Here is a 14,261-nt window from a genome sequence, read left to right on the forward strand (position 1 = left end):
TAGCAGACCCTGGCCTGTAGCCTTGGTAGAGGCAGATTTGTCCAGGACAGGTTTATGCAAGATCAGGTATTTCCACTGGATGTAAGACACTTTCAAGCTGGCATCTAAGAAACGCATCCTATGGAGAGAGTTTATCAGGGCTCCTAAAAGCAGTTTACAGTAATGGAAAACCAGTTCCTTAAAAGACAATAAATAAAATAAAATAAAATAAAATAAAATAAAATAAAATAAAATAAAATAAAATAAAATAAAATAAAATAAAATAAAATAATAAAATAAAATAAAAATAGAAATAGAAATAGAAATAGAAATAGAAATAGAAATAGAAATAGAAATAGAAATAGAAATAGAAATAGGAAGAAATCACACACAGCACAAGTGTTCCTCATGAAAGGTGCTAAGCCTTTGCAGTGCTGCAAGGAGTGCTGTTTCGTACAGTCCTGTTTTTAATTCAATTATCTCAAGCTCTGCTGGAGGTAAGGAAATGCTGTTTTGACACAAAGGCTTTGACTTCATATGGTATACAAGGCTAGAGATGGTAATGTTGGGCCTTCAGAAAGCTTCAACTAAAGTCACAAAATTCAATGAAAAATAGTATGGAGTTTCCTTTTTGATAGGCGCAAGGATTATCTTCCATCACTAGAAAAAGCTATAAAGTTATATTCTGTGAGAATACCTTGAATTGATATTTCAAAGGGCTTCTTTTGAAAGAATGATTTATAGATCACAAAGATCAGTGGGTCTTTTATCAAAGAAAATGGATTCCTTTTCTGAACCACAAAGAAAAGAATAATGACATCCTAGACCATATTTTTGAAAGTTGTGTACAGCCAAGAAGACAATAGCTACAGCAGGTTACCACTTTACAGCAATGCGAACAACTCACTAATTACAGATGAAGTCCTTACGGTGCTTTGTGGAAGCCAGAAAGCAAAAGTTATAGTGCAGGAAAATTCACACTGAGAGTTATCTTACTCACTCAGCACATATTAAAAATTACATGGAGGTTTTCACTAATAAGTGCATATGACATAATAGAAAAATGGATACAAGTGTGCCAGTGTGCACACTTCATATCTTACCAGAACTCAAAACATGCATTTATGTTAAAGCATGCTCCCTGTATGAATTTTAAGTTACCTACTTCTTGACCACATCCCCTCCTCAGCTCAGCAATGAAATTCCTATCAAGTTTTTATTTGGATAGCCTGGATAGACAGGCTTTCCAAAATTATTTTCAGTGCTCAATGTGGTGGTACAGTCGATCTATTTCCATCATTTCATGCGCATCTGCTAAAGCATTACTCATCACAGCAGACATGAGATTCCCCCATTAGTTTCCTATAGAAAGTTCCTCCAACCCACCAAGCCCCAACCTTTTTCTGCAGCTCATGAGCTCACAGAACAGTCTAACCCATAACCCTTGGCACTCGACAACTGAGCTAAGTCAGGCTTAGCAAGCAAGAAGAAAAAGAGCATATTAAAATAACATAATGCAACCTGCAGCACGGTTTTTTTATTAGCTTAATCAAATAGACATGATAGTAAAGAAGATAAAATTAAGAGTAAATCCTTACACAAGTTTATCCCTTAGATTCCCAAGATATCCAAGGACAACATTATTTCTCCAATATTTTTATCAGTGCTTATTCCTCTAGTGCAGCATCACATTGTGCAAAGGGTACAGTCACAGGTAAGAAAAATCTTACTTCTTTGCTGCTTCCCTTTGTCTTTTTACTCTTCTTGTCGTCGAAAGCTTTGTTCTTTTGGGTTAATGTGGCATGTCTCCAACACAGCCTTGGAAAATGACTATAATGTGATTTGGGTTTGGTGTCATTAAACCTGATTACCAGGGAGTGCTCATGAAAATCCATAATTACCACACAAAACAAAAGAGACTTTTGTTTTTGTTTTGCTGGGGAACAACAAAGAGCTTCACTTCAATTTAACTATTTGGAGTACTCAAGAAAAGTTAGTCATATTTTTCTCCCTCTGCACTTCTCTGGGCTTTGTAAATATCATAAAATACCAAAATCTGCTGAAAACATCAATCTTCTCTCAAAACTGATTTCTTATATAATGCCAAATATACAGTCTTTATTTAAAAAAAATAAATAAAAATAAAAAGCCCTAGAGAACATAATGCGTCTTGATGGATGTGCTAGTGCTTTGGGTACAAGCTGGACTTTATGATTAGATCTATAATAGTGGAGGAAAAAAAGAAAAGTTGGCAATATCAGTGTAGTAAGCATTCAGATAATCGAACTGCCTCAACCCCCAGAACAGCAGTGTTGCAGGAGACATTAACCAGTAGCATGGTTCTCCTCCCCAGTTTTGGGGCAGTTCTACTACCATGGCTGATGGACAAGTGATGTCCACAAACCAGGAAAAGCTGGTTTAAGAGGCTTATAGTCTCTCCAGTTGTGTTAGATTAGAAGTTTATGTGGCCACAACCCTGGTTTTAAGCTAGTGGGTGTTCTTGAGCTACAAATGCCACAGACTCCTCCCCAAGCAGCTGTTGTATCTGCATCCAGGGTTGTTCACCACAGGGTAAATACTGCCCCATTTTGACACTGAGACACACCAGGAATACCTGTGCAAAGCTTGCTGAACTCCATTCAGACACTTGATTAACTGTCCTCTATCTACCTGAACAGCAGGGTCTGTAGGCTGGGAAGCTGCCCTTGAAGTGCTCTAACATGCAAATTCAGCGCTGTAGGTGGAAACACTTGCTGTAAAATAATATTTGAGGAACTATCCAGCCCTAGGCAGTGAACCTAAAAGACACTGACAATCTCAGTTGTAAAGTGAGAAATGTAAGAGGTAGACCAAAGTCACCTTCACGTTGTATGAGAGAAGTAAGCAAACTCTCTGTTGATTATATTAGAAGCAGGTAAAATTCCACTCACACATTTGCCCTCCACATGCAGGATGATCACGCTATCTAAATATGTGAAAAATAGCAAGTTTACTGCAGAAGCTCTTGGCTTGCCTCTCATGCACAGATTTGTAGGTACATGCAAGTACAGCTGATAGATTAGCTAGCTAAAAATTCCACCACTCCCTTCTGATCCAGTTTCGATTAATTCATTAGAAACAAATACCTGCATATCCTCCCCCTGGACAGTTCCTTTTCAGCCCCACTGTATCAGAGACTTAAACACTGGGAGCCAGGTGAGAGCTTCCTAAAGCTGGAAACTGTCAGCAGTTCAGACTGAAAAAAGCCAGACAAACGGCTCCTGCATTTTCTAACCACTGAGAAGCTTTGGCTGCATGAGAGGTATTTAAGGCACCAAAAAGCTGTATGGTCATGTACAAAAGCACCAAATAACCCAGAGCTTCCATTTGCTTTCCAGTGAAAAAGAAAGCAGAACCTAGCTTACAATATGAAGGTGCATACAACAGACCTGGAGAGCTTTATCACACAAATCGAGTTGGTGGAAACAACCTCTTACACTTGCCACTTCCCCGTCATCTAAGAGTATTAAAAACAAATGAAAACCCCACCTGTTGGATTAACATTGAACCCGGACAAGGGACGATCACTTAATTTAGTAGAAAGTTTAAAACAACCTTCAAGTATCGTCAGCAAAGGCAGTGTAGAAATTCTCCTTTTTGCATGACACAGTTCTGACAATTAGCCGAAAACTGCAATTACCAGTTCTTTGCTTTATTATTTGTGAAGAACCTAAACTTTCTGAGGATGATAAATGGCCTCGTGGAAAATGCAATGCTCAGTTCTGCTAAATTTGCACTTTTCTGTTGTTTTTTTTTTGTTCTTGTTTTTTCTTTTTCTTTTTTCCTTTAACTATTCTTCCATGTCATCTTTGAAGAGAAAGAGACAGGGGCTGCTGGGGGAAACAAGGCAACAGGACACATATCAGGGCAGAAAATGGCAGGGAATGGTTTAGAGAAGAACACAGAGCTGTTCTCATTTAGCTCGCTGACCAGGGCCAAGGCATATTCCTACACCTTCATTAATTAAACAGAAAAGTTAACACTGTTAGCAACATTAAGAACAAAACCTCATTTAAATTGTTCTGAAACAAAATTAAAAATAAAAAAATAAAAAAGCCGATATATTCAGAGGATGACCTTTGAGAATTCTGGCTTCATTAACATTTCAAACAGCAAAGCAAAAATTAAGACAGGAAATAGAATTACAGAGCTATTTGACTGCAGAAGTATATATCATTAGCATGCCCATAATTAACAGGATACCAGTGTTTGTCCCATTGTCTCTGCTAATAATGGTGTAACATGCAAATGGGATTTCTTCTAAGAAAGTTAAAGGGGATATTTAAGTTCATTCCACGTTTCAAGCATACAAGCACAGCCAGACAAGCCCCTTTCTGCTCTGTGAAAGGGATGTCTCCATGCCTGCCTGCCTGCCCTCCCAGACTCCCACAAAACAATTGCAGAGGGAGGGCACCAGCTGCTGTGCTTGAGGCACAAAGGCCAGCTATCCAAGGTCAGACATCTTTTCCCACCTCACCACAGCAGTTAATTCTTTGGGGAGCTACCAGTGACCCACTCAAGTGTCATGAAAAGCAGTTCAGAGGCTAACATCACCCATCAACATGATGCCCTACAGGATAGCAGATATCATTCCTCTTACGGGGATCATATTCCTTAGACATGACAGCACAGCTCTGCCTGTCTCTTGTTCAAAATGCTGAGCTCCCATGACATCTGTCCATGACAGTTGTAAGCAGCCACACATCTCCACCGCCCTTACAGTGCTTGTAACTGAGCCTGCTCTTCTAAATGCTTCGGGACTTGGGATCCTGAAGCAAAAGGAGAAAAAGGCATAAAAAATAAAGCTTTACAGGCAAAATACAATTGACCACCCTATGTTAACAAAGGACTCCACTCTGGCCTAATTCACTAGAATAAGGCATGAGTGCAACACACTGAAATCAGACTGAGCTGAAGTGCTACCAGGAGTCTTCCTCTGGCATAAATCAGTGAAAATGTCCACCTTTGGGCAGCACACTTGGATCCTTCATTAGACTGCAAACAACCAATTGATGTACAGTTTCCCCACCAGGCAGATAACAAGCTCCTCCTCCTTTACAGGGCAGTGTGCAGGGCAGTTGGTTCATAGTTATCACCCCACTCTTAAGATCATTTCTGCTGTTTTCCCAGTCATACTCAGTAGTCCTCACTGCTGTGAAACATTGCTCTGATATTCTGCCCAGTCTCAATTTCATTCTCTTTCCCTGTGTTAGATCTTCTCAAACAGATGCTCTTCATGGTGTTTGTACTCCCAAGCTGTGGCACCTGGAGGCTGCCTGATTGTAAACTGACAGGATGTAGCATTTTTCCATCTCTCTTTCATCAGATCAGCCTGAAAATCTGGTAAGATCCATCTCTGCCTTGTGATAGAGAGGCGAGACTCAGCTCGGAGTTTCTGAAAGGATCCTCCTTCTTCCGAGGGCACAAGTAAAGGCTGGGTGTGAGGGAGGCTTGAAGCATTGCTGCCAGCCCTATAATTCTACGATTAAACAAGTTACATAATTTCAGTCTATTCCCTCTTTACCTCTTTTCCATGCAAACAGCCTGAAGTAGCACGGAATGCAGCTTATTGACTTGTAAGGAATGGGATGGAGAGGGGTAGAGGATTATCCATCACCTCCCTTTCTTTACATTACATCAGGGCATCATTTAGATTATAAGTTTGCTTACAAACTCCTTGATAAAAAAAAATCAGACAGATACTCAGCTGGTCAGCTGCTTTGGTTGCATAATAAACATGGACAGAATTTCTCATCCTCAAGCCATTGTTACAGCACAAACAAACTAAGGGCTAAGGAAATAATTACTGTGGGGCTGAGAGACTCAATAAACAGCAGAAGCTGTGGGATGAACCAGATTTGTTGATCCCAGCAGATAACTACAATTAGGATGTAATATTTCCTTAAGTTTTTGTTTACCCCTTTATTGTTTATCAGTATTAAAAAGGCAATTTATACTTTGCAGTTCTCTAGATCGACCAGTGTATTTCACAGCAGGCAGGTGAGATTAAACTGTCCATCACCACAAGCTGTCCTTTCCCTGTTCTTATATTAACAAAGCCTATTGAGATTAGAGCCATAGGAAACTGGAGGAAATGTGTTCATTTGCTTCAAGTTCATAAGCTTATGAAGTTTGATTCCTACACACCCGTAGTCTTCTTTAATAAAAAAGCAAAATCCCAGAAGTTCCTTCAATGGTAATGAAAGAATTTAAGACTGAGAAACATTATATGCATTTTCTGAACTTTTCCGAGACATCACAGAATGTCTTCCCAGAGTGCCCTAACACAGCAGCCAATTGGAAAAGAAACCTCCTAGAGGCTGACCTGTTTAAACGGGGAAGCCATTTATCCCGCTTGGCAAGATCACAAGAAAAGCTTCAAGCTGCTTTACTTTTCACAGATCCCTTACCCAGCGTCTCCCTCACAAAGCAGTCAGAAGAGTGGTCTGCAGGTGAGGGACGCTTCAAAACGCTTCACTGGCTCCACATATGAGCACCCAAAAAAAGTCTTTCCATGACACATCAGAAAGCTGAAGGGATTTCTGTCTGGAGAAACTCTCTGCACTTTCCTAGGGGTCTGAACCAAAACTTTGAAGCCAGGGAAAACCATATATAAAATAGATTAGGGCTATAGCTGAGTTTGAACCCATGGAACAGAAAGATAAATAAATAAGAATACACTGAAATAAATAGACTCATTATAGTTGCAACATATCTTGTTCTAGTCAGCTTAGGCTGTAGGATTAAACTGACCAATAGACCTTTTTAAGACTCTGGCAGTCTGGAGCCATGACCACTGACCTGGGGAGCCTGTTCCAGTGCCCAGCCTCCCCATGGCTGAAGCCTTTTCCTGATATCCAACCTGAACCTCCCCTGTGTTATTATATAGTTAACATTCAGGTAAATTACTTAGCATGAGATAATTCAAGTCATAAAATCCACAGGACATCTTGACACCATGACAAAGAGAACAGCATAAGGAAGCAAGGAAAGAATAAGAAATTGCCCACAGAAAACTGCCCATGGAGCTCTGTGTCAGAACGTAGGCATATTGCATAGCTTTATTTCTAGTGTAGGCAGAATCTGTCTTTTTCTTTCTAGACCTCTTGTCAAGACCAGAGAAGTGGCTCTTCCAACCAGAGAAACTTGGGGAAAGAAGGCACTCTGGGCTGCCACATCCTTTTCTGCTCTCTGTGCTGATCAAACTTGGCCAAACTTTACCTTTGGATGCTCACTGACAAGTCCCTATTAGCACAGAATTAAAAGAATTTATGTGAGCATTTTTCTTAGAAGCCTCTACTAGATACCCTTTATAATTCCTAGTCAAAACCTCCTTTATTCCCACTAAAGCCCCTTGCCACTTAAAAAGGAGAATTGCCTCAGGACAGATGTATCCCTACTGAGAAACCACTGAACACTTCCTGTCCATCCCTTAACTCATGAGTCACATCCTCTGGGGTGTCAGTCAAACACACTGAAATTAAAAGCTTTCACAGCTTGGAGAACACAATGAAAAGGCAGAAATGTGAAAGAGTGAAGGATTGAAAATAGTTGCTCCTCAATATGATTGATTTTTAAATCCCCCACTTCACACATATTAAGCAGCAGTCCTGCATATCCAGATGTATGTTTCAGTCAAGATGAATGGGCTCAATAAATCCAGTAAACAGGAAACTGTTGAGGACAGGTGGGCATAATTCTTTTTTCCAGCTCCAGTCTGCTAATTGATAAAGTATACGACTGTTGGCAGTTCATTTTTCTCACCCATTTACAGGAACTACAGCTACATATTCTTATGAAACTCCTCAGCAGCTTTAGACTGCAGAAGCAGGGGAATGGGGGAAGCAAAACCTTGCAGTTTGATAAACATACTGGAGCTAAGTGAAGATCTAATCTGGTACTATGATGGCTGACATTTTTGCAGGGTGAGACCTTTAGACCGAATCTACATCCAGATGCTTCTGTTTTCAGAAGTGGCCAAAATACACATCCTTGTGCTTTGCCCTCCCACCCTCAGACCTGGTAGCTCACAGTGCAGGATGTGTTTGAGGACATCTTTGGTGGGATCAAAACCAGACCTCACAATAATCACATTCAAGTTAATTGCTGCTATTGTGCTTGAGCACAACATCGACTGGAAGTGTCCAAATAAGTACTTTCATTTGGTGCTGTGCAAACTTAAAATTCATTGAGAGCGTCTCCTACCAATGACTCATCAGCAGCTATGGCGAAAAACAAAAGGTGCCACATGGGTTTCATTGTCACATTTTCTAAAGGGAGAATTGCCCAAGTGCAAAGACGAGACCAGCTTTCAAAAATAGTACAGCAAGATGTATCAGTGAAAAACACTGTCAGCAAAGTATTTGTTTCCCAGAGCAGGCAAGGACTAACACTACAGAAGCCATCTTATAAAGAAGACTATGAAGAATAGCAGACATTGTTCCTGGCAGGATTCAGAAAATGATACGTTACTGCAATGCATGGCACAAACAGAAACGAAGAAGCACAGCCAAGATGAGATTCGGAGTCTATGTTTGCAAGGAGCTTTTACACAGTAAGGGGACACGCTTGAGATTAACAGAGAAGCTTATTAACAGTAAGCCACCTTTCTATACTTACAGAAGTATCAAATCTAATGAGCAGAGGCAATGCCACAGCAGCAGTCCACAGAAGGACCTCAAGTCCCAGGAAAGAATCCAGACTTCAAGGGGCACATGCTGAGTGTGTTCCAAAACTTAGCACTAACCCTGTCTGCTCATCCAATATTGTTCAGCAGCAGCAGCCATCACAGTAGTCTGTCTACTTGTTAAAGTTCACAGACAGCAAAGGGAGAACCAAAATCAGTTTCCAGGAAGATATATTACAAAAAGAAACAAGCCCAGCAGTAAGAAATAAAAATCCCCATCCACTGGTACTGTTGAGTACCAGTCTCCCTGCATAGATGTTAATGGGCAATAACAAGGAATTTTCATTCCCACAGACTTCATGTGTTTGAACCTCATCAAGTATACTTACAGCAACATAAGTAATGTGAAAGAAAAGGCAAACCCTGCGTTGTGACAGACATCCATGTCACCTTTCTGGTCAGGCTAACAGCTGGGCAACCAGCAAAGAAAACAGCTGGGAGGCAGCCAGGCTTGTTATCCTGCAGTAAAGATGCCATAATTTAGCAGGCACAAAGAGAAATCAGAAAGATTTATTTGAGACACTTGAGAGACCCCAGATAGTTTGTGGTAAAGGAGGAAGAAAAAAATAACTGATTTTTCAGTTCTTAAATGGAAGGGGTAAGATTGGGCCAAACACCTGCAGACATGAGCAGCAGTCACCCCTCTTCAGAGGCACAAATTAATCCACACAGAGCCCACGTGCAGCAGCAGGAGATACAGCCAGAGCTCTCTAGCTCTAGAAGGAAACTGTAGATGACTAACTGAGGGCCAAATAGTATTATCATTATTCACGTTGCCTGGTATATTACGCTGTGAGCGGTCCCTTTGGTTTCAATTAGTTGTTATCCTGATGGGTGCTGACTTAATAGCAGATAAATGCCCTTCCTTGGCAAGTGCTGAAATACCACCTTACGTGTTCCTACTGGATGCCTTATTGCTTTGCAGCTCATCAGTGCACTTGAACTGATCTCAAATAGGTCTCAATGCTATAGCTCTTGCTTCAGAAGCCAGCTTTTTCCAGAGATGCATACCTTGACCATCAGCAGGACCCAGAGGAGCAGCTGGCCCAGGAACAACCCCAGCACTGAAGCCGTAAAGTTCATGGATTGCTATCCCTCATCTTCTGCAAGGTACATGTTGGTGAAGTGTGGCCAGGAGGAGGAGGCTGGAGAAAACATTTTTGATGTCTCAGTTTTAAGAGAGAGATAGAGAGGTGCTGCAGTGTTAGTTACAGCAGAGCCAGTGAGCTCAGAAGCCACCCCACGTGTTTCAAAATGGAGCTGTTCTGATTTTATATATGCCCTCTGCACAGGGCTGTGTGAGGGTCAAACAATCCTAAACAAAAATACTGAAGATAAACATAAACCTCCAGGAAGAAACATTTGTAAGAATCAGCTGCTACTTTTTCATTTCATAGCTTTTTAGGAGACTTTTACTGAAGGTTTTTTCATGGCTTCAAAAAAGCATGTTAAACACAGACTGGATGCCTTGTATTTATTATGCAGCCACTCTAGCTTGCATGGGAACAAGACATTGTTTTGCATTACATTTTTCTCCTAACATCTCCATTTGTATACAACACTAATCTTGCTCCGTAGCAGGAACAGACTGACATAATGTCTTCTAAAACTGCATGTTTTTCAATTCCAGAGAGGAAAAAAATAAGAAAAAAGAAAGACCAACTTATTATTTTCTCCTCCTCCACCCCCATCTTCAACAGACAAAGCAGTTTTCCTATGACCCCAAGGAGCACAGGCCAACAGAGAGTCATCAGCAGAGCAAGCCTGGGGGCAGCAACATTATAGAAAAAGTTGAAACCTTTGATGAGAAGTTCCCTTTTCATCTGTAACTTTAAGCTCTATCAATTGCTCAAACTGCTTTTTTCACCTCTGATGACTTTGCTGAGCAGAATGGACTTTTCAGCACCAGAGTGCCTAGGAAGACCCCAGAGGTAAAGCTCCAGGTAATATCTCCTACACAGGAGAAAGCAAAGCATGCTCCCAGCAACACCCGCAATGGTCAGCAGGGATTGGATGGTCATGCACAGCTTGTTTCCTTCTTTCCAGCTGCTCTGTTGGGCCTACCTGACAGGTGGGTAAGAGGATTTATCTCCCCTGTGGTAAGTAGGAAAGTTACATAGGAGTTCAAATTACAAAAGTTTTGACTGTATCATGTGCCTGTTCCAGCCTAAGTCTTAAGTAGCTGTCTGACAAACAACAGGTGCTTCTGCTAGCAAAACACATGAGGAAAGATGGGAAAAACAGTCCAAGGGAAATAAGAGGGGAAAGGCTTTACATCTTATGTGCCTTCCTCAGGACTTTATTGGTTGCAGGCTCACCATTAGATGCAGACTGGCTAGATACTGGGGAAAGCAGCCTAGCTCACTATGTCCACCTTGGAGCCAGTGACTTGTATTTTTACTCATGTATTTTTTAATGACTGAGGCCAAAAAACTGCTGGTGTAGATCTAGGAGATGCCAGTGACACCAGCTGGGGACAGCTAATAGAAATGTGTCTAAGTTCGTCTGCAAGAGACCATCAGAAGCCGAGGGAATGAAGAAGAGGAAAAACACAAGTTATTCACAGCATGAACTAGGCACTTCCTACGCAGTCACTCATGGAAATAAATAGTCCCATTTTGACTCTCAGCCATTTATAATCACAGAAGAATTGAAGCCTTGTTACCTTAGAAGCTTGTAGACATTTAATCACTCTAAACCTCACCATTCTTTGAAAAAGCAGCTGACTGGCTCCTTTCCTCTTAACCAAAATGCTGAACCTTGGTCTATGCATGCATAGCTCAGTTCAGAGCAGGGAGACCCGCACAACTCCAGCAACATCCAAGCATCTTTTCTCACACAGGGCTTTGGATGACCCAGAAAAGCTTGTAAAACAAGCAGAGATTTTCCTAATTAAATGGAGAGCATCAAAAGTAATCTAAGTTCTTAGAGAAATGTTACAGTGCTTATAAAGGGAAGATGATGCTGTTCAAACTGCTCCTGTGAGGACCATAGGAGCAGCAAGTTTCCAGCATCTAGAGTATGTTTGTCTACTAGATACTTAGTAATATATCTATGTACACTTATTAAAAGTGAAAACATATACAAGCCTTGGCAGTCTAGACACCCGCTGTGGATTTAACACATACTGCTTCTATGCCCATTTATTTTCTCACATGCCTAGAGCGCACCCAACAAAGCCCAGAAGGCTTCAAGAAAAACCTTCTAGGGTACAATACCACTGCCATAGGCAGAGGTAGAAAATAAATGACTTCAGGTGCTTTGGGAATATTAGTGGTGCTGCAGGCCGAGAGGCAGGCAGTGGAAAATAAATACAGCTAAGCAGCGGGAAGTAGATTACTTCTGCTCCTTCAGGTTTCCCACAGGGGAAGGGGATGGGAAATACAAGGCTAGAAAGGACTCCCAGAGTTACCAACACCCCTAGTTTCCAACTGAGGAAGTTATCCTCTTTCCTTTCAAACTCTTCAGCTCACCCTGCTAACATTGGGAAAAGCAAGCAGCGAGCTCTGGTGGAGTCCTGCACACCGGCTACCACCCACACCCCAGCTGGCAGCTCCAGGGCTGAGATATCTTGGCCAGAGAAAGGAAAAGAAAGCCTCAGGTGGAGCTCCTCTTGACTTGTAAAGCTGACACAACAGAGACTTGGCTAGCTTTAGCACATCAAGCAGGCAAGTTCCAGCCATGTGTCCTGCATAGCGCAAGTCTTGCATGGTGGAGCAGGAGAGAGGAGGCACCCAGACATCTTTTGCCAACCAAACTTGTGTTAAACAGAGCTAGGTACCCACCAAAACAGCATACATACACATACCTGCATGATCTGTAGCAGCTATCCTTTGGTGCAGACCTTAGAAAGGCTGAAACAGGGCCTGGGCAGGGGTGGGTAAAGGCCACAGGTGAGGCCTCACACAGCTGTTGGGGCAGAGGGGCCAGCGTGGCACTGGGAGGGGTCTTGCAGCCACCCTCACTCTCTGATGTCCCTCCTTTGCTCACACCAAGGAGTAGTTCACCACTTTTTCAAGTTAGTAGTCAGAAAAAATGCCGCCTCTAAGCATGTCCTTACCAGCTGTAGGCCCGCCCTTGGGGAGGCTGTTGGAGAGCCCGGATTGCCAGCACAGTGAATGTATGGCACCTAGGAACTGTTAAATCACTCTTCATCAATGATAATCTCTGCAATTGCCTTAAACAAGAGCAGCTTTTGAACAGTCCTCACAGGATGAAAATGCACGAAGACAAATCTTTGTACACTAACAGCCTTCCTACCCACCTGCCTGCACATTCTGCATTGTGCAGGGCAATGACTGCTCCCGAGGATTCAGACTTCCCTCTCTTACGGCTTTTTAAGCCACATAATCCCACAGGAAATTTAGCTATCTTTTAAAAAGCAAAAGGAGAGAAGAGAACACAAACCTCCAGCCCTCCAGCCCTTAGAAAATAGTCCCACAGACACCTCAAAATTCCAAGATAGGGTGAGGAGAACTAATTTGTTTTTTCTTGTTTAAATCTCACACTATGACATTTTTTGCAGCTGGCAGTGTGCTCAGCACTCTTCAGCAGAGCAGCCTTTCTGCATGCTGCAGTACTACCTCTGTGTCACAGGCAAGAGAAAGGCAGAAAGAAATGCATAAGCCTCTCCCCAGTTTCCTCCCATTCTCCTAAGACCTGTGGGTGAACCATTGAACCAGTTGTTTGGAAAATTTCTGCTCCAGCAGGCTTATTCAATCATCCCAAAAAGAGACAGAGGCGAATCTTCAGCTCTCTCATTTTGAATTCACTGGGGCATTCCCCTGTGGAATGTCTCAAAGTACCGAGGGACACAGCCTCTATTTTATCATTATACCCCAACAGTAGTGAGCCCTTCCCCCTTTTCCTATTGGCTGAAGTACTTGGGGTTCACGTTCTTCTCGGTTTGCCTGTCAGCCATCACCCCCAGTAGGTACCCCCCCTTGTTTCCTTTGGTTGTACAGACTTTGCAATCTGGGTTCAGAGTTTGTTGTTTTGCCCAGATTCTTCATTAACATCATATGAAACTAAAAAAGTTTCAACTCACATTTGATTTTTAGCTTTCTTAGTGGAGATATTTTTTGAAATAACACTGTGAAAACATAGGAAATAATTTTTAAAGTAGCACTTGGCTTTTTAACGTGAATAAATTTAAAACTCCAGATTTACTTTTAACTTCTTTGCTTTTTCATTATTAACTTTCCCATATGCTGTACTCATCATAGCCCGATGTAGAAATATGAGGAAGTAATTTAATATGAAGATGGAAAAGGCTTGGATAGATAGAGCAAGTTCAGTCAGTCTGTAGAAAAAATGATCTTGCAATCCTTTCTGACAATGAAGAATGAAAGAACATCCTGGCATTTATTCTTGTCTGGATATCTGGAAGCTACTGAGGGTCTAGCGAGATCGAAGAGAGACTTGTCAGGCACGATGCTCTCAGAAGAGAGTGGAAAGTTGTACAGCCTGCACTCCCAAGAGCAGCGTGACCCATCTTTATGCAGGATAAAGCATATCACTCTGTGCAACAGGAATCTGAACAAAGGGATCTGCAAAG

General features: G+C 41.8%; 1 long non-coding RNA gene across 8 annotated transcripts in view; it reads right to left on the bottom strand.

Annotated features, from left to right (window-relative positions):
- LOC146752869 (uncharacterized) overlaps positions 1–14,261 on the bottom strand; it is a 213,758-nt gene that overhangs the window by 14,265 nt on the left and 185,232 nt on the right. The window contains exon 1 of one of the 8 annotated variants that reach the window (XR_014940380.1): positions 9,716–10,489. The exons of the other annotated variants lie outside the window; for them this stretch is intronic. This is a non-coding gene — a long non-coding RNA (uncharacterized LOC146752869). Of the gene's footprint in view, positions 1–9,715; positions 10,490–14,261 lie in introns of those variants that run through there. 8 annotated transcript variants of the gene reach the window in all.

Source organism: Coturnix japonica, unplaced genomic scaffold (genome assembly GCF_054131305.1).
Source record: "Coturnix japonica strain WE unplaced genomic scaffold, WE-NBRP24 Scf041, whole genome shotgun sequence".
In the NCBI taxonomy this organism is placed as follows: Eukaryota; Metazoa; Chordata; class Aves; order Galliformes; family Phasianidae; genus Coturnix; species Coturnix japonica.